The 19,739-nt window shown below is 37.8% G+C and overlaps 2 non-coding genes across 2 annotated transcripts; both read right to left on the reverse strand.

Annotated features, from left to right (window-relative positions):
* Positions 1 to 9,715: 9,715 nt before the first annotated feature.
* On the reverse strand, positions 9,716 to 9,823 carry LOC148580354 (small nucleolar RNA R71). Its single transcript, XR_015899659.1, has one exon. It is a non-coding gene; the product is annotated as a small nucleolar RNA R71 (small nucleolar RNA).
* A 9,094-nt stretch (positions 9,824 to 18,917) lies between these two features.
* LOC148580355 (small nucleolar RNA R71) lies at positions 18,918 to 19,025 on the reverse strand. Its single transcript, XR_015896325.1, has one exon. It is a non-coding gene; the product is annotated as a small nucleolar RNA R71 (small nucleolar RNA).
* Positions 19,026 to 19,739: the final 714 nt, after the last annotated feature.

Below are 19,739 nucleotides of genomic sequence, written 5' to 3' on the forward strand. Positions count from 1 at the left end.
ATGTATTTTTTTCTTTTATTGCTTTCTTTGCTGCTTTTTCTTGCTTCAAGAATCAATTTTTGGATTTTTCAGATTACCAATAATACTTCTCTTTTTTTCATCATTCTTTCAAGAGCCAACATTCTTAATTCCAACTTCAAATATGCACTGTTTATTCGTACATTCAGAAAATAAAAGCAATGCCACCACATTAAGATGATTGATTATTCTTATTATGAAACTCAAAAATTTATGCATCTCTAATTCTTCTAAAAAATCACTATTTTATTCAAGTTTAGTGATGATAAGAAGAATATTTTATAGCTAATCGGAAAATAAAAACTCAATTATTACTAATGCAATTGCAACTCTTAAATTAAAAGATAGAAAAATAAAATAAAATCTTAAATACTATTAGTGATCATGTAAACCTAAATATGAGACATAGGAATTAGAATAATAGAAATATGAAAAATAGGAATTGGAATAGTCACACGGCTGAAACTCAACAACCTCAAGCTTGAGGGGCGCTGGGCTCTTCAGGTGATAGCTTCTGGCACTTCAACTCTTCTATCTCACACCCCTGCTTCTCTTGCTCTTTGATTAGTTTGCAAATCATGCTAGTCTGGTCTTTCTGCTCCTCTCTTATTTGATCCAAGATGGTTTGCAGTTGCATCACAGATGCTTTCAACTCATCCCAATATTCAATTGGAGGGATCTCTTGGGGAGGCTCAAGTGCCTTTCTTTTGGGATGATCCTCTGGTACCTTGGAGCTTTCCATCACTTTCTTGGTGATTAGGCTTTGCACTTGAATAAATGTATCCACGTGGATCAGGACTTTAGCCTCTTGGCATAGGTGAACGATAAGGTTTGGATAGGCCAGCATGGCATGAGTAGACATCCTGTTTGCCAACTTGTACATCTCATGGGAGATTATTTGGTGAACTTCTACCTCATTCCCCATCATGATGCAGTGAATCATCACAGCTCTCTGAATAGTAACCTCAGAGCAGTTACTAGTAGAGAGTATAGAATGCCCAATGAAGTCTAGCCATCCTCTAGCAATTAGCTTAAGGTTCATTCTTTTTAGCTGGTTTGGCTTGCCTTTTGCATCCTCAATCTGTTGAGTTCCAGGTAGGCAGATGTCCTCTAGGACTTAATCCAGCTTTGGGTTGGCTACCACCCTTCTATTGTAGAAATCAGGGTCATCCCTTTGTAAGGGTAATTTAAAGATCTCGCTCACCCTATCCAGATGAAAATAAATGATCTTCCCCCTGACCATAGTGCGAAAAGTATGGAATGCTATTCCATCTTTCTTTTGCTTATCTGTCATCCACAGATTTGCATAGAATTCATGGATCATATTGAACCAAACAGTGATCTCAGGATTGTCTAGAATCTCCCAGCCTCTCTTTCGAATTTGCTCTTGAATCTCTGGGTATTCATTTTCTACTAATTCGAATCTAACCTCAGAGATCATTGCCTCTTGCTCATTATTTTGTGATAATGTTCTTCATGTTGCTTGGTGTAGAATCTAACATGTTTGAAAACAACTGTTGGATCATCTTCTTTCTTATTTCTTGGAGCGGTCTTGCCACTTCTTGGAGCCATGGGATTCGAATCTCACTGAGAGAACAAGGCTCCTTCCACACCAAACTTAAAAGTTTTGCTCGTCCTCAAGCAAAAAGGAAGAAAGGAAGATGACGAAGATGAAGGAGAGGAGAAGAGGAAAGGAGAATTTGAATTAAGATGTGGTGAATGAGTGAGAGTGGAGCACATATATATATATATATATATATATATATATATATATATATATATATATATATATATATATATATATATTTAGGGAGGGTGGAGGGATTTTCAAAATTAATCTCCTTGCCCTCTTTCTGGCGTTTAAACGCCCAGAATGGCTGCATTCTGGCGTTTAAACGCCCAGAATGGCTGCATTCTGGCATTTAAACGCCCAGAATGGCTGCATTCTGGCGTTTAACACTGGCTATTCCACTTGCTGGGCATTGAACGCCCAGAATGGCACCCATTCTGGCATCCAACACCAGGCCGCCCTCCTTGTTGGGCATTGAACGCCCAATCTCCACCCTTTTCTAGCGTTGGACGCCAGAGAGGTGCTTCCTCTAGGGTGTTCTGGTTTTTGTTCTGCATTATTCTGTCATTATTTAAACACATTTCATGATCACTAATCATTGAAAAGCAAGTTAATTAAAACTAAATATGAAAAAAAAACTAATTAAAACATGAATAATTGGAAAAATAGAAAATACTATGCTATTAATCATTGGGTTGCCTCCCAACAAGCGCTTATTTTAATGTCTTTAACTGGACTTCACTGTACTTAACTTAGTAGTAGTGTTGAGCCTCCTGTCTCAATATCTCCTTCAAGGTAATGCTTGACTCTCTGTCCATTGAGAGTGAACCTGTTGTCCGGGTCTTTACCTTGAAGTTCTATGTGTCCATAAGGTGATACACTAGTAATCACATATGGTCCCTTCCAGTGGGATTTGAGTTTCCCAGGAAATAATTTGAGTCTTGAGTTGAAGAGCAGGAGCTTTTGTCCTTGTTCAAAAACTCTGGAAGATATCTTCCTGTCATGCCACCTTTTTGCTCTTTCTTTACAGATTTTTGCATTTTCAAATGCAGCTAGTCGGAATTCATCCAACTCATTTAGTTCGAGTAGCCATTTTTCTCCGGCTACTTTAGTATCAAGGTTGAGGAATCTAGTTACCCAATAGGCCTTGTGTTCTGGTTCCACTGGCAAATGATAGGATTTCCCATACACCAGTTGATATGGTGATATTCCAATGGGGGTTTTGAAAGCTATTCTATATGCCCACAGAGCATCATTATGCTTTCTAGCCCAATCCTTTCTAGTGGCACTTACTGTCCTCTCTAGGATTCGCTTTAGTTCTCTATTTGAAACTTCATCTTGCCCATTTGTTTGGGGATGATATGGTGTTGCCACTTTATGGCGAACTCCATAACGGCTTAAGACAAAATTAAGCTGTTTGTTGTAGAAATGAGTACCTCCATCACTACTTAGTGTTCGAGGGACACTAAATCTGCTGAAGATATTCTTTTGGAGGAACTTCATCACTACTCCGGTGTCAATAGTTGGTGATGCTATTGCTTCAACCCATTTAGACACATAGTCTACTGCCACAAGGATGTAGGTGTTTGAGTATAAAGGTGGAAAGGGTCCCAAGAAGTCTATACCCCATACATCAAACAGCTCAATCTCTAGGATCCCTTGCTGAGGCATGTCGTGACCATGAGAGAGATTACCAACCCTTTCCCAACTATCACAGTTACGGACAAACTCTCTAGAGTCCTTAAAGAGTGTGGGCCAGTAGAAGCCACTTTGGATAACCTTGGTGGCTATCCGCTCACCTCCAAAGTGTCCTTCATAGTCTGAGCCATGACAATGCCATAGGATTCTCTGTGCCTCTTTTTCAGACACACAGCATCAGATTATTCCATCCGAGCATCTTTTAAAGAGATATGATTCATCCCATAAGTAGTACTTTGTGTCATGCATGAGTTTTTGGGCTTGCTGCCTGTTGTATTCTTTGGGAATGAATCTTATAGCCTTGTAATTTGAAATGTCTACAAACCAAGATACTATCCGGATGGCAAAGAGTTGCTCATCTGGAAAGGTCTCAGATATCTCAGTGGAAGGAGGAGAAGTCCCTGCCACTGGCTCAATCCGAGACAAGTGATCAGCTATTTGGTTTTTTGTACCCTTTCTGTCTCTAATTTCTATATCAAACTCTTGTAGGAGCAATACCCATCTTATGAGCCTAGGTTTAGAATCCTGCTTAGTTAGTAGATATTTTAGAGCAGCGTGGTTGATGAGCGGATAATTTATACGCTTTTTGGCATTGTTTTTAGTATGTTTTTAGTAGAATCTAGTTACTTTTAGGGATGTTTTCATTAGTTTTTATGTTAAATTCACATTTCTGGACTTCACTATGAGTTTGTGTGTTTTTCTGTGATTTCAGGTATTTTCTGGCTGAAATTGAGGGACTTGAGCAAAAATCAGATTCAGAGGTTGAAGAAGGACTACTGATGCTGTTGGATTCTGACTTCCCTGCACTCAAAATGGATTTTCTGGAGCTACAGAACTCAAAAAGGCGCGCTTCCAATTGCATTGGAAAGTAGACATCCAGGGCTTTCCAGCAATATATAATAGTCCATACTTTGCCCAAGTTTAGATGACGCAAACTGGCGTTCAACGCCAGCTCTCTGTCCAATTCTGGCGTCCAGCGCCAGAAACAAGTTGCAAAGTGGAGTTCAACGCCCAAACTGGCACAAAAGCTGGCGTTCAACTCCAAGAATGACCTCTCCACGTGTAGACTTCACGCTCAGCCCAAGCACACACCAAGTGGGCCCCGAAAGTGGATTTATGCATCAATTACTTACTTCTGTAAACCCTAGTGACTAGTTTATTATAAATAGAACTTTTTATCATTGTATTCGTAGTCTTGGTTACTCCGGTTCCCCTCTGGGGCCGAGACCAATGAACTCCATTATCACTTATGTATTTTCAATGGTAGAGTTTCTGCACTCTATAGATTAAGATGTGGAGCTCTGCTGTTCCTCACGGATTAATGCAAAGTACTACTGTTTTCTATTCAATTCAACTTATTCAGTTTCTAAGATATTCATTCGCACTTCAACCTGAATGTGATGAACGTGACAATCATCATCATTCCCTATGAACGCGTGCCTGACAACCACTTCCGTTATACATTAGATTGAATGAGTATCTCTTAGATCTCTTAATCAGAATCTTCGTGGTATAAGCTAGATTGATGGCGGCATTCATGAGAGTCCGGAAAGTCTAAACCTTGTCCGTGGTATTCCGAGTAGGACTCTGGGATTGAATGACTGTGACGAACTCCAAACTCACGAGTGCTGGGCGTAGTGACAGATGCAAAAGGATAGTAAATTCTATTCCAGTATGATCGAGAACCTCCAAGATGATTAGCCATGAAGTGACAGCGCATCGGACCATTTTCACAGAGAGGAATAGGATGCAACCAACGACAAGGGTGATGCCTCCAGACGATTAGCCGTGCTGTGACAGAGCATTTGGACCATTTTCCCGAGAGGATTGAAAGTAGCCATTGGCACCGGTGACATCCTTACATAAAGCCAGCCATAGAAAGGAGTAAGACGGATTGGATGAAGACAGCAGAAAAGCAGAGGTTTAGAGGAATGAATGCATCTCCATACGCTTATCTGAAATTGTCACCAATGATTTACATAAGTATTTCTATCCTTATTTTAGTATTAATTTCGAAAACTCCATAACTATTTTATATCCGCCTGACTGAGATTTACAAGGTGACCATAGCTTGCTTCATACCAACAATCTCCGTGGGATCGACCCTTACTCACGTAAGGTTTATTACTTGGACGACCCAGTACACTTGCTGGTTAGTTATGCGAAGTTGTGAAGATATGTTTAGACCATGGTTTTGTGCATCCGTTTTTGGTGCCATTGCCTGGGAATCAATTTCGAACAATAATTCACAACCTGAGTAACAATTTCGCATACCAAGTTTTTGGCGCCGTTGCTGGGGATTGTTCGAGTTTGAACAACTGACGGTTCATCTTGTTGCTCAGATTAGGTAATTTTCTTTTTGTTTTATTTTCAAAATTTTCAAAAAAATCTTTCAAAAAAATTTTTCTCCTTTGTTTTCGAAAAAATTTTAAAAATAAATATTTTCAAAAAATATTTTTCTTCAAAATTTTTAAGAATGAATTCTAGTGTTTCATGATGATTTGTTGAATCTTGGCTGGCTGTAAGCCATGTCTAATCTTTTGGACTGGGGTTTCAACTTATCATCACAAGAGCTTGTTGATTCTCACACACTTAGTTGTTCTATACATGGAAGGTATCAACAGCATACTAAAGCTTGGTTGGCTATTAAGCCATGCCTGACCCTTTGATTGGAGCTTTAGACTAAAGAGCATAAGATTCCTGGAATTCATATTAAAAATTTTGGAATCCTTATTTTTCTTTTTCAAAATGATTTTCGAAAAATTAAAAGAAAATACAAAAAAATTTACAAAATCATAAAAAATCAAAAAAATATTTCATGTTTCTTGTTTGAGTCTTGAGTCAAGTTGAAAGTTTGGTGTCAATTGCATATTCATCTTGCATTTTTCGAAAATTCATGCATTCATAGTGTTCTTCATGATCTTCAAGTTGTTCTTGTTAAGTCTTCTTGTTTGATCTTGATGTTTTCATGTTTTGTGTCTTTTCTTGTTTTTCATATGCATTCTTGCCTTCATAGAGTCTAAGCATTAAAGAATTCTAAGTTTGGTGTCTTGCATGTTTTCTTTGCATAAAAAATTTTTCAAAAATGTGTTCTAGATGTTCATCATGATCTTCATAGTGTTCTTGGTGTTCATCTTGACATTCATAAGCATTCTTGCATGCATTCATTGTTTTGATCCATAACTTTCATGCATTGCATCATTTTTCTTGTTTTTCTCTCTCATCATAAAAATTCAAAAATAAAAAAATATCTTTCCCTTTTTCTCTCTTAAAATTTCGAAAATTAGATTTGACTTTTTCAAAAATTTTTAAAATCTAGTTGTTTTTATGAGTCAAATCAAATTTTCAATTTAAAAAAAATCTTATCTTTTTCAAAATCTATTTCAAAAATCAAATCTTTTTTTCAATTTTTTTAGTTATTTTTGAAAATTTTAAAAATATTTTTCAAAAATCTTTTTCTTAATTTTACATCATATTTTCGAAAATAACATCATCAATTAATGTTTTGATTCAAAAATTTCAAGTTTATTACTTACTTGTTAAGAAAGATTCAAACTTTTAGTTCTAGAATCATATCTTGTGATTTCTTGTGAATCAAGTCATTAATTGAGATTTTTAAAAATCAAATCTTTTTCAAAAACTAATTTCTATCATATCTTTTCAAAAATATCTTCTTATCTTACCTTTTTCAAAAAAGTGATTGCAAAATATCTTTTCTAACTTCCTAACTTCTTATCTTTTCAAAAATTTGTTTCAACTAACTAACTAAATTTTTGTTTGTTTCTTATCTTTTTCAAAACCACCTAACTAACTCTCTCTCTCTAATTTTTGAAAATATCTCCCTATTTTTCAAAAATTCTTTTTAATTAATTAATTATTTTAACTTTTGATTTTAAACTTTTCAAAAAAAATTACTAACCTTTTGATGTGTATTTTCGGAAAACGAATTCCAAACACACAAATCTAACCGGCAAGTGCACCGGATCGCATCAAGTAATAATAACTCACGTGAGTGAGGTCGATCCCACAAGGATTGAAGGATTGAGCAATTTTAGTTTAGTGGTTGATTTAGTCAAGCGAATCAAGATTTGGTTGAGTGATTTATGATTAACAGAATTTAAATTGCATGGAAAATAAAGGGAATGGGTAATTTGCATGAAATTAAAGAGAACAGAAAATTAAAGTGCTGAATCTTAAAGAGCAAGAAATTTAATGGCAGAAGCTTAGAACGCAAGAAATGTAAATTGCAGAATCTTAAAGTGCAAGAAATGTAAATTGCTTGAATTATAAAGGGAATTGGGAAGTGGATTTGCAGAAGTTAAACAAGGAAAAGTAAAATTGCAATAAACAGAAAAGTAGAAGAGGAATTGAATTAAACCGGATCTAAAACGGAAATGTAAATGAACATGAAAAGCGTTAAACAGAGAAGGTAAAATGACAATTCAGATCTCAGGGGTCAAGAGACTAGAAAACTAAGTCTAGATCTCATTACCTTCCTTGATCCAACAAGAACAATTGCAGAGGAAATAGAGAAAAGTAAATTGCAGAAAGAGTAGAAGAAGAAGCAATGAACAGAAATTGAAATTCAATTATGCAGTAAATAAAACAGAGAGATCTCAGGATGAGATTGAAACATAATTCCTTCAATTCTCCAACCCAAGATCCAAGACAAATGTAAATGAAATTGAAAACAAGAAAACTAAGAGAAGGAAAATTCAATTCTCCTTCCCCGAGACTCAGAAACTCAAAGTAACTCAAAACCAAAAGCTCTCCCAAAATCACTCTGTAAAAACTCAAAACAGAAAAGCTCCCCGAAAACTTAAATCGTAAGCTATTTATACACTTTCTTCAAATGGTCTTCAAGCCTTGAATTGGGCCTTTGCTCTTGATGGAATTGGGTTGATAAAAGCCTCTGTTGATTGCACTTGGAGTTGGAGAGAAACCCATTGTGAATCGGGACATAAAGCACAAAAGCTTAAGTCAAAGTTTGAGGCAAACTTTGGCTCAAGCTTTTCATATCAGCCACCCCCTTTTGCTGCTATCCATGTTTGAGCTAAAGTTTGAGGTCAAACTTTAAGCCAAACGTGGATCCACTTGTGTGCATGTGTGGCACCAACGTTTGCCAAAAAGCTTAAGGCAAACGTTGGCGCAAGCTTTTCTCCTCCAGGGTGTTGATGTGTGGCGTCAACGTTTGCCAAAAAGCTTGAGGCAAACGTTGGCGCAAGCTTTTCTCCTCCAGGGTGTTGGTGTGTGGTGCCAACGTTTGCCAAAAAGCTTGAGGCAAACGTTGGCGCAACCTTTTGCTCCATCCAGGGTGAATTCAACTCTTCCAAAAGTTTGAGCTAAAGTTTGAGGCAAGCTTTTGCTCAAGCTTTTTATTCTCTCTTGCTCCTTGCCCTTTCTTCTTTCTTCAACCTTTTCACCTATCATCAATCAACTAAACACATCAAAGCTATGCTCAAAATCATGAGTTTGTTACTCTTTCATAATATATGACAATTATAGCACAAAATCTCATGAAATTACATTAATTCATCCATGGTTGATTGAATCAAAGGAAACATGAAATTCTACCCGATTGGCTTACTTATGGCTCAAGAAAGTGCATAAAATCAATTGAAAACAAAAGAAAAAGACTAGTGAAACTAGGCTAAGATGACTTGTTATCACCTTTTTCAAAAATTATTTTCGAAAATCCTCTCCCTCTCTCATCTTATTCTATTTATTTATTCATCTACTAACATCTCTTCCTCACATCACTCACCAAATTCAAACCCCCTCTTCTATCTGTGTTCGAATTTTTTTCTTCTTTTCTTCTTCTACTAACAATAAGGAACCTCTTTACTGTGACATAGAGGATTCCTCTTCTTTTCTTTTTCTCTTCTCTTTCTTATGAGAAGGGACAAAGAAAAAGGCATTCTTGTTGAAGCTGATCCAGAACCTGAAAGGACTCTGAAGAGAAAACTAAGAGAAGCTAAATTACAACAATCCAGAGACAACCTTATTGAAAATTTCGAACAAGTAAAGGAGATGGCAGCCGAACCCAACAACAATAATGCAAGGAGAATGCTTGGTGACTTTACTGCACCTAATTCCAATTTACATGGAAGAAGCATCTCCATTCCTACCATTGGAGCAAACAATTTTGAGCTGAAACCTCAGTTAGTTTCTCTGATGCAGCAGAACTGCAAGTTTCACGGACTTTCATCTGAAGATCCTTTTCAGTTCTTAACTGAATTCTTGCAGATCTGTGATACTGTTAAGACTAATGAAGTAGATCCTGAAGTCTACAGGCTCATGCTTTTCCCTTTTGCTGTAAGAGACAGAGCTAGAATATGGTTGGACTCTCAACCCAAAGACAGCCTGAACTCTTGTGATAAGCTGGTCACAACTTTCTTAGCCAAGTTCTTTCCTCCTCAAAAGCTGAGCAAGCTTAGAGCTGATGTTCAAACCTTTAGACAGAAAGAAGGTGAATCCCTCTATGAAGCTTGGGAAAGATACAAGCAGTTGACCAAAAAGTGTCCTTCTGACATGCTTTCAGAATGGACCATCCGGGATATATTCTATGATGGTTTATCTGAGCTATCAAAGATGTCATTGGATACTTCTGCAGGTGGATCAATTCACCTAAAGAAAACGCCTGCAGAAGCTCAAGAACTCATTGACATGGTTGCTAATAACCAGTTTATGTACACTTCTGAGAGGAATCCTTTGAGTAATGGGACGCCTATGAAGAAGGGAGTTCTTGAAATTGATACTCTGAATGCCATACTGGCTCAGAACAAAATATTGACTCAGCAAGTCAATATGATTTCTCAGAGTCAGAATGGAATGCAAGCAGCATCCAACAGTACTCAAGAGGCATCTTCTGAGGAAGAAACTTATGATCCTGAGAACCCTGCAATAGCAGAGTTAAAATACATGGGTGAACCATATGGAAACACCTACAATCCATCATGGAGAAATCACCCAAACCTCTCCTGGAAGGATCAAAAGCCTCAACAAGGCTTTAATAATGGTGGAAGAAACAGGTTTAGCAATAGCAAGCCTTTTCCATCATCCACTCAGCAACAGACAGAGAATTCTGAGCAGAATCCATCTAGCTTAGCAAATTTAGTCTCTGATCTATCTCAGGCCACTGTGAGTTTCATGAATGAAACAAGGTCTTCCATTAGAAATTTGGAAGCACAAGTGGGCCAGCTGAGTAAAAGGATCACTGAAATCCCTCCTAGTACTCTCCCAAGCAATATAGAAGAGAATCCAAAAGGAGAGTGCAAGGCCATTGAATTAATTACCATGGCCGAACCCACAAGAGAGGAGAAGGACGTGAATCCCAAGGAGGAAGGCCTCCTGGGACGTCCAGTGATCAATAAGGAGCTTCCCTCTGAGGAACCTAAGGAATCTGAGACTCATCTAGAGACCATAGAGATTCTATTGAACCTCCTTATGCCATTCATGAGATCTGATGAGTATTCCTCTTCTGAAGAGAATGAGGATGTTACTGAAGAGTAAGCTGCCAAGTTCCTTGGTGCAATCATGAAGCTAAATGCCAAATTATTTGGTATTGAAACTTGGGAAGTTGAACCTCCCTTGTTCACCAATGAACTAAGTGATCTGGATCAAATGACATTGCCTCAGAAGAGACAGGATCCTGAAAAGTTCATAATACCTTGTACCATAGGCACCATGATCTTTAAGGCTCTGTGTGACCTTGGTTCAGGAATAAACCTCATGCACCTCTCTGTAATAGAGAAACTGGGAATCTATGGGGTGCAAGCTGCTAAAATCTCATTAGGGATGGCAGACAATTCAAGAAAACAGGCTTATGGACAAGTAGAGGACGTGTTAGTAAAGGTTGAAGGCCTTTACATCCCTGCTGATTTCATAGTCCTAGATACTGGAAAGGAAGAGGATGAATCCATCATCCTAGGAAGACCTTTCCTAGCCACAGCAAGAGCTGTGATTGATGTGGACAGAGGAGAATTGATCCTTTAATTAAATAAGGACAACCTTGTGTTTACAACTCAAGGATCTCTCTCTGCATCCATGGAGAGGAAGCAGAAAAAGCTTCTCTCAAAGCAGAGTCAACCAAAGCCCCCACAGTCAAACTCTAAGTTTGGTGTTGGGAGGCCACAACCAAACTCTAAGTTTGGTGTCAAACCCCCATATCCAAACTCTAAGTTTGGTGTTGGGAGGTCTCAACAAAGCTCTGCACATCTGTGAGGCTCCATGAGAGCCCACTGTCAAGCTATTGACATTAAAGAAGCGCCTGTTGGGAGGCAACCCAATGTTTATTTATCTAATTTTATTTTTGTTTTTCATGTTTTCTTAGGTTCATGATCATGTGGAGTCACAAAATAAACGAAAAATTCAGAAACAGAATCAAAAACAGCGAAAGAAAAATCACACCCTGGAGGAAGCACCTGTCTTGCGTTCAACGCCAGAACAGAGCATGGTTCTGGCGCTGAACGCCCAAAATGGGCAGTATCTGGGCGCTGAACGCCCAAGATGGGCAGCATCTGGGCGCTAAACGCCAGAATTGCACCTTGGAGAAGAGCTGGCGCTGAATGCCCAGAACAAGCATGGTTCTGGCGTTCAACGCCAGAAATGGGCAACAAATGGGCGTTGAACGCCCAAAATGGGCACCAACCTGGCGCTAAACGCCCAGAGTTGTGTGCAAGGGCATTTTACATGCCTAATTTGGTGCAAGGTTGTAAATCCTTGAACACCTCAGGATCTGTGGACCCCATAGGATCATCTCAGGATCTGTGGACCCCACAGGATTATCTCAGGATCTGTGGACCCCACAGGATCCCCACCTACCTCCACTCATTCTCTTCTCTCTTCTCAATCATCCTCTATTCCCAATAAACACTCTTCCCCAAAACCCTTCACCTATCACCTCCATCTCTCTTCCCTATTAACCCTTCACCACTCACATCCACCCACTCTTCCCCATAAACCTACCCAATAAACTCCACCTAACTTCAAAATTCAAATCAATTTCCCACCCAAACCCACCCATATGGGCGAACCTTAACCCCCCCTCCCTTCCCTATATAAAGCCTTCCATTCTTCCTCATTTTCACACAACACAACCCTCTCTTCTCTTCTTGGCCGAAACACACCTCCCCCCTCTTCTCCATCTTTTCTTCTTCTTCTTCATCTAATTCTTTATTTTCTTGCTCGAGGGCGAGCAATATTCTAAGTTTGGTGTGGTAAAAGCATAAGCTTTTTGTTTTTCCATTACCATTGATGGAACCTAAGACCGGAGAATCCTCTAGAAAAGGGAAAGGGAAGACAAAAACTTCCACCTCCGAGTCATGGGAGATGGAAAGATTCATCTCCAAAGCTCATCAAGACCACTTCTATGATGTTGTGGCCAAGAAGAAGGTGATCCCCGAGGTCCCTTTCAAACTCAAAAGAAATGAGTATCCGGAGATCCGACATGAAATTCAAAGAAGAGGTTGGGAAGTTCTAACAAATCCCATCCAACAAGTCGGCATCCTAATGATTCAAGAGTTCTATGCCAATGCATGGATCACCAAGAACCATGATCAAAGTAAGAACCCGGATCCAAAGAACTATGTTACAATGGTTCGGGGGAAATACTTGGATTTTAGTCCGGAAAATGTGAGGTTGGCGTTTAACTTGCCTATGATGCAAGGAGATGAACGCCCCTACACTAGAAGGGTCAACTTTAATCAAAGATTGGACCAAGTCCTCATGGACATATGTGTGGAAGGAGCTCAATGGAAGATTGACTCCAAAGGCAAGCCAGTTCAACTAAGAAGATTGGACCTCAAGCCTGTGGCTAGAGGATGGTTGGAGTTCATCCAACGCTCCATCATCCCCACTAGCAACTGATCTGAAGTTACTGTGGATCGGGCCATCATGATCCATAGCATCATGATTGGAGAAGAAGTAGAGGTTCATGAAGTCATCTCCCTTGAACTCTACAAAATAGCCGAAAAGCCCTCTCCTGGGGCAAGGCTAGCTTTTCCTCATCTTATCTGCCATCTATGTTACTCAGCTGGAGCTTCCATAGAAGGAGACATTCCCATTGAGGAAGAAAAGCCCATCACTAAGAAAAAGATGGAGCAAGCAAGAGAGCCCATTCATGGAGCTCAAGAGGCGTAGGAAGCTCATCACCATGAGATCCCGGAGATGCCTCAAATGCATTTTCCTCCACAAAACTATTGGGAGCAATTCAACACCTCCCTAGAAGAATTAAGTTCCAACATGGGACAATTAAGGGTGGAACATCAAGAGCACTCCATCATCCTTCATGAAATTAGAGAAGATCAAAAAGCAATGAGGGAGGAGCAACAAAGACAAGGAAGAGACATAGAAGTGCTCAAGGACATCATTGGTTCCTCAAGAAGGAAACGCCACCATCACTAAGGTGGATTCATTCCTTGTTCTTATTTCTTCTGTTTTTCATTTTCTCTATGTTAAGTGCTTATCTATGTTTGTGTCTTCATTACATGATCATTAGTAGTTAGTAACTTTGTCTTAAAGTTATGAATGTCCTATGAATCCATCACCTCTCTTAAATGAAAAATGTTTTAATTCAAAAGAACAAGAAGTACATGAATTTTGAATTTATCTTTGAACTTAGTTTAATTATATTAATGTGGTGACAATGCCTCTTGTTTTCTGAATGTATGCTTAACCAGTGCATATGTCTTTTGAAGTTGTTGTTTAAGATTGTTAAATATGTTGTCTCTTGAAAGAATGATGACAAGGAGACATGTTAGTTGATAATCTGAAAAATCATAAAAATGATTCTTGAAGCAAGAAAAAGCAGCAAAGAACAAAGCTTGCAGAAAAAAAAAGAAAAAAAAATAGGCGAAAAAAATAGAAAGAAAAAGCAAGCAGAAAAAGCCAAAAGCTCTTAAAACCAAGAGGCAAGAGCAAAAAGCCAATAACCCTTAAAATCAAAAGGCAAGGTTAAATAAAGAGGATCCCAAGGCTTTGAGCATCAGTGGATAGGAGGGCCTACAGGAATAAAATCCTGGTCTAAGCGGCTAAACCAAGCTGTCCCTAACCATGTGCTTGTGGCGTGTAGTTGTCAAGTGAAAACTTGAGACTGAGCGGTTAAAGTCAAGGTCCAAAGCAAAAAAAAGAGTGTGCTTAAGAACCCTGGACACCTCTAATTGGGGACTTTAGCAAAGCTGAGTCACAATCTGAAAAGGTTCACCCAATTATGTGTCTGTGGCATTTATGTATCCGGTGGTAATATTGGAAAATAAAGTACTTAGGGCCAAGGCCAAGACTCATAAAATAGCTGTGTTCAAGAATCATCATACTAAACTAGGAGAATCAATAACACTATCTGAACTCTGAGTTCCTATAGATGCCAATCATTCTGAACCTCAGTGGATAAAGTGAGATGCCAGAACTATGCAAGAGGCAGAAAGCTATAAGTCCCGCTCATTTGATTGGAGCTATGTTTTATTGATAGTTTGGAATTTATAGTATATTCTCTTCTTTTTATCCTATTTGATTTTTAGTTGCTTGGGGACAAGCAACAATTTAAGTTTGGTGTTGTGATGAGCGAATAATTTATACGCTTTTTGGCATTGTTTTTAGTATGTTTTTAGTAGGATCTAGTTACTTTTAGGGATGTTTTCATTAGTTTTTATGTTAAATTCACATTTCTGGACTTCACTATGAGTTTGTGTATTTTTCTGTGATTTCAGGTATTTTCTGGCTGAAATTGAGGGACTTGAGCAAAAATCAGATTCAGAGGTTGAAGAAGGACTGCTGATGCTATTGGATTCTGACCTCCCTGCACTCAAAATAGATTTTCTGGAGCTACAGAACTCAAAATGGCGCGCTTCCAATTGCATTGGAAAGTAGACATCCAGGGCTTTCCAGAAATATATAATAGTCCATACTTTGCCCAAGTTTAAACGACACAAACTGGCGTTCAACGCCAGCTCTCTGTCCAATTCTGGCGTCCAGCGCCAGAAACAAGTTGCAAAGTGGAGTTCAACGCCCAAACTGGCACAAAAGCTGGCATTCAATTCCAAGAATGACCTCTCCACGTGTAGACTTCAAGCTCAGCCCAAGCACACACCAAATGGGCCCCGGAAGTGGATTTATGCATCAATTACTTACTTCTGTAAACCCTAGTGACTAGTTTATTATAAATAGAACTTTTTATCATTGTATTCGTAGTCTTGGTTACTCCGGTTCCCCTCTGGGGCCGAGACCAATGATCTCCATTATCACTTATGTATTTTCAATGGTAGAGTTTCTGCACTCCATAGATTAAGGTGTGGAGCTCTGCTGTTCCTCACGGATTAATGCAAAGTACTACTGTTTTCTATTCAATTCAACTTATTCAGTTTCTAAGATATTCAATCGCACTTTAACCTGAATGTTATGAACGTGACAATCATCATCATTCCCTATGAACGCGTGCTTGAAAACCACTTCCGTTCTACATTAGCTTGAATGAGTATCTCTTAGATCTCTTATTCAGAATCTTCGTGGTATAAGCTAGATTGATGGCGGCATTCATGAGAGTCCGGAAAGTCTAAACCTTGTCCGTGGTATTCCGAGTAGGCCTCTGGGATTGAATGACTGTGACGAACTCCAAACTCGCGAGTGCTGGGCGTAGTGACGGACGCAAAAGGATAGTAAATTCTATTCCAGTATGATCGAGAACCTCCAAGATGATTAGCCATGCAGTGACAGCGCATCGGACCATTTGCACAGAGAGGAATAGGATGCAACCAACAACAAGGGTGATGCCTCCAGACGATTAGCCGTGCTGTGACAGAGCATTTGGACCATTTTCCCGAGAGGATTGAAAGTAGCCATTAACACCGGTGACATCCTTACATAAAGCCAGCCATAGAAAGGAGTAAGACGGATTGGATGAAGACAGCAGGAAAGCAGAGGTTCAGAGGAATGAATGCATCTCCATACGCTTATCTGAAATTCTCACCAATGATTTACATAAGTATTTCTATCCTTATTTTAGTATTAATTTCGAAAACTCCATAACTATTTTATATCCGCCTGACTGAGATTTACAAGGTGACCATAGCTTGCTTCATACCAACAATCTCCGTGGGATCGACCCTTACTCACGTAAGGTTTATTACTTGGACGACCCAGTGCACTTGCTGGTTAGTTATGCGAAGTTGTGAAGATATGTTTAGACCATGGTTTTGTGCATCCGTTTTTGGTGCCATCGCCAGGGAATCAATTTCGAACAATAATTCACAACCTGAGTAACAATTTCGCATACCAAGTTTTTGGAGCCGTTGCCGGGGATTGTTCGAGTTTGAACAACTGACGGTTCATTCTGTTGCTCAGATTAGGTAATTTTCTTCTTATTTTGTTTTCAAAAAGTTTTCAAAAATATTTCAAAAATTTTCCTTTTGTTTTCGAAAAATTTTTCCAAAAAAAAAAATTAATAATTTAATAATAAAATAAAATAAAATAAGAATGTTTTCAAAAATATTTTTTTCTTCAGAATTTTTAAGAATGAATTCTAGTGTTTCATGAAGCATGTTGAAGCCTGGCTGGCTGTAGGGTATGTCAGGCGTGTCATGTTTGAGTTACATACTAAAGCTTGGCTGGCTATTAAGCCATGCCTGACCCTTTGATTGGAGCTTTGGACTAAAGAGCATAAGATTCCTGGAATTCATATTAAAAATTTTGGGATCCTTATTTTTCTTTTTCAAAATGATTTTCGAAAAACATTAAAAGAAAAAATAAAAAAAAATTAGAAAATCATAAAAATCAAAAATATTTTTTGTGTTTCTTGTTTGATTCTTGAGTCATGTTATAAGTTTGGTGTCAATTGCATGTTCATTTTACATTTTTCGAAAAAAATTCATGCATTCATAGTGTTCTTCATGATCTTCAAGTTGTTCTTGGTAAGTCTTCTTGTTTGATCTTTGCATTTGCATGTTTTGTGTCTTTTCTTGTTTTTCATATGCATTCCTGAATTCTTTATGTCTAAGCATTAAATAATTCTAAGTTTGGTGTCTTGCATGTTTTCTTTGCATTAAAAATTTTTCAAAAATGTGTTCTTGATGTTCATCTTGATCTTCATAGTGTTCTTGGTGTTCATCTTGACATTCATAGCATTCTTGCGTGCATTCATTATATTGATCCATAACTTTCATGCATTGCAACATTTTTCTTGTTTTTCTCTCTCATCATAAAAATTCAAAAATCAAAAAAATATCTTTCCTTTTTTCTCTCTTAAAATTTCGAAAATTAGATTTGACTTTTTCAAAAATTTTTAAAATCTAGTTGTTTTTATGAGTCAAATCAAATTTTCAATTTGAAAATCTTATCTTTTTCAAAATCTTTTTCAAAAATCAAATCTTTTTCAAATTTCTTAGTTATTTTCGAAAATTCCAAAAAATTTTTCAAAAATCTTTTTCTTATTACATAATTTTCGAAAATAACACCATCAATTAATGTTTTGATTCAAAAATTTCAAGTTTATTACTTACTTGTTAAGAAAGATTCAAACTTTAAGTTCTAGAATCATATCTTGTGATTTCTTGTGAATCAAGGCATTAATTGAGATTTTTAAAAATCAAATCTTTTTCAAAAACTAATTTCTATCATATCTTTTCAAAAATATCTTCTTATCTTACCTTTTTCAAAAAAGTGATTGCAAAATATCTTTTCTAACTTCCTAACTTCTTATCTTTTCAAAAATTTGTTTCAACTAACTAACTAACTTTTTGTTTGTTTCTTATCTTTTTCAAAACCACCTAACTAACTTTCTCTCTCTAATTTTCGAAAATATCTCCCTCTTTTTCAAAAATTCTTTTTACTTAATTAATTATTTTAGCTTTTGATTTTAAACTTTTCAAAAAAAATTACTAACCTTTTTCAAAAATTATTTTCGAAAATTCTCTCCCTCTCTCATCTTATTCTATTTATTTATTCATCTACTAACATCTCTTCCTCACATCACTCACCAAATTCGAACCCCCTCTTCTATCTGTGTTCGAATTTTTTTCTTCTTTTCTTCTTCTACTAACAATAAGGAACCTCTTTACTGTGACATAGAGGATTCCTCTTCTTTTCTTTTTCTCTTCTCTTTCTTATGAGAAGGGACAAAGAAAAAGGCATTCTTGTTGAAGCTGATCCAGAACCTGAAAGGACTCTGAAGAGAAAACTAAGAGAAGCTCAATTACAACAATCCAGAGACAACCTTATTGAAAATTTCGAACAAGTAAAGGAGATGGCAGCCAAACCCAACAATAATAATGCAAGGAGAATGTTTGGTGACTTTACTGCACCTAATTCCAATTTACATGGAAGAAGCATCTCCATTCCTACCATTGGAGCAAACAATTTTGAGCTAAAACCTCAGTTAGTTTCTCTGATGCAGCAGAACTGCAAGTTTCACGGACTTTCATCTGAAGATCCTTTTCAGTTCTTAACTGAATTCTTACAGATCTGTGATACTGTTAAGACTAATGAAGTAGATCCTGAAGTCTACAGGCTCATGCTTTTCCCTTTTGCTGTAAGAGACAGAGCTAGAATATGGTTGGACTCTCAACCCAAAGACAGCCTGAACACTTGGGATAAGCTGGTCATGGCTTTCTTAGCCAAGTTCTTTCCTCCTCAAAAGCTGAGCAAGCTTAGAGCTGATGTTCAAACCTTCAGACAGAAAGAAGGTGAATCCCTCTATGAAGCTTGGGAAAGATACAAGCAGCTGACCAAAAAGTGTCCTTCTGACATGCTTTTAGAATGGACCATCCTGGATATATTCTATGATGGTTTATCTGAGTTATCAAAGATGTCATTGGATACTTCTACAGGTGGATCCATTCACCTAAAGAAAACGCCTGCAGAAGCTCAAGAACTCATTGACATGGTTGCTAATAACCAGTTCATGTACACTTCTGAGAGGAATCCTGTGAGTAATGGGACGCCTATGAAGAAGGGAGTTCTTGAAATTGATACTCTGAATGCCATACTGGCTCAGAATAAAATATTGACTCAGCAAGTTAATATGATTTGTCAGAGTCTGAATGGAATGCAAGCTGCATCCAACAGTACTCAAGAGGCATCTTCTGAAGAAGAAGCTTATGATCCTGAAAACCCTGCAATAGCAGAGGTAAATTATATGGGTGAACCTTATGGAAACACCTATAACCCATCATGGAGAAATCATCCAAATTTCTCATGGAAGGATCAAAAGCCTCAACAAGACTTTAATAATGGTGGAAAAAACAGGTTTAACAATAGTAAACCTTTTCCATCATCCACTCAGTAATAGACAGAGAACTCTGAACAAAATACCTCTAATTTAGCAAACTTAGTCTTTGATCTATCTAAGGCCACTGTGAGTTTCATGAATGAAACAAGGTCATCCATTAGAAATTTGGAGGCACAAGTGGGCCAGCTGAGTAAAAGGATCACTGAAATCCCTCCTAGTACTCTCCCAAGCAATACA

This window comes from Arachis ipaensis, chromosome B10 (assembly GCF_059453495.1).
Source record: "Arachis ipaensis isolate K30076 ecotype BB chromosome B10, ASM5945349v1, whole genome shotgun sequence".
Taxonomy (NCBI): domain Eukaryota; kingdom Viridiplantae; phylum Streptophyta; class Magnoliopsida; order Fabales; family Fabaceae; genus Arachis; species Arachis ipaensis.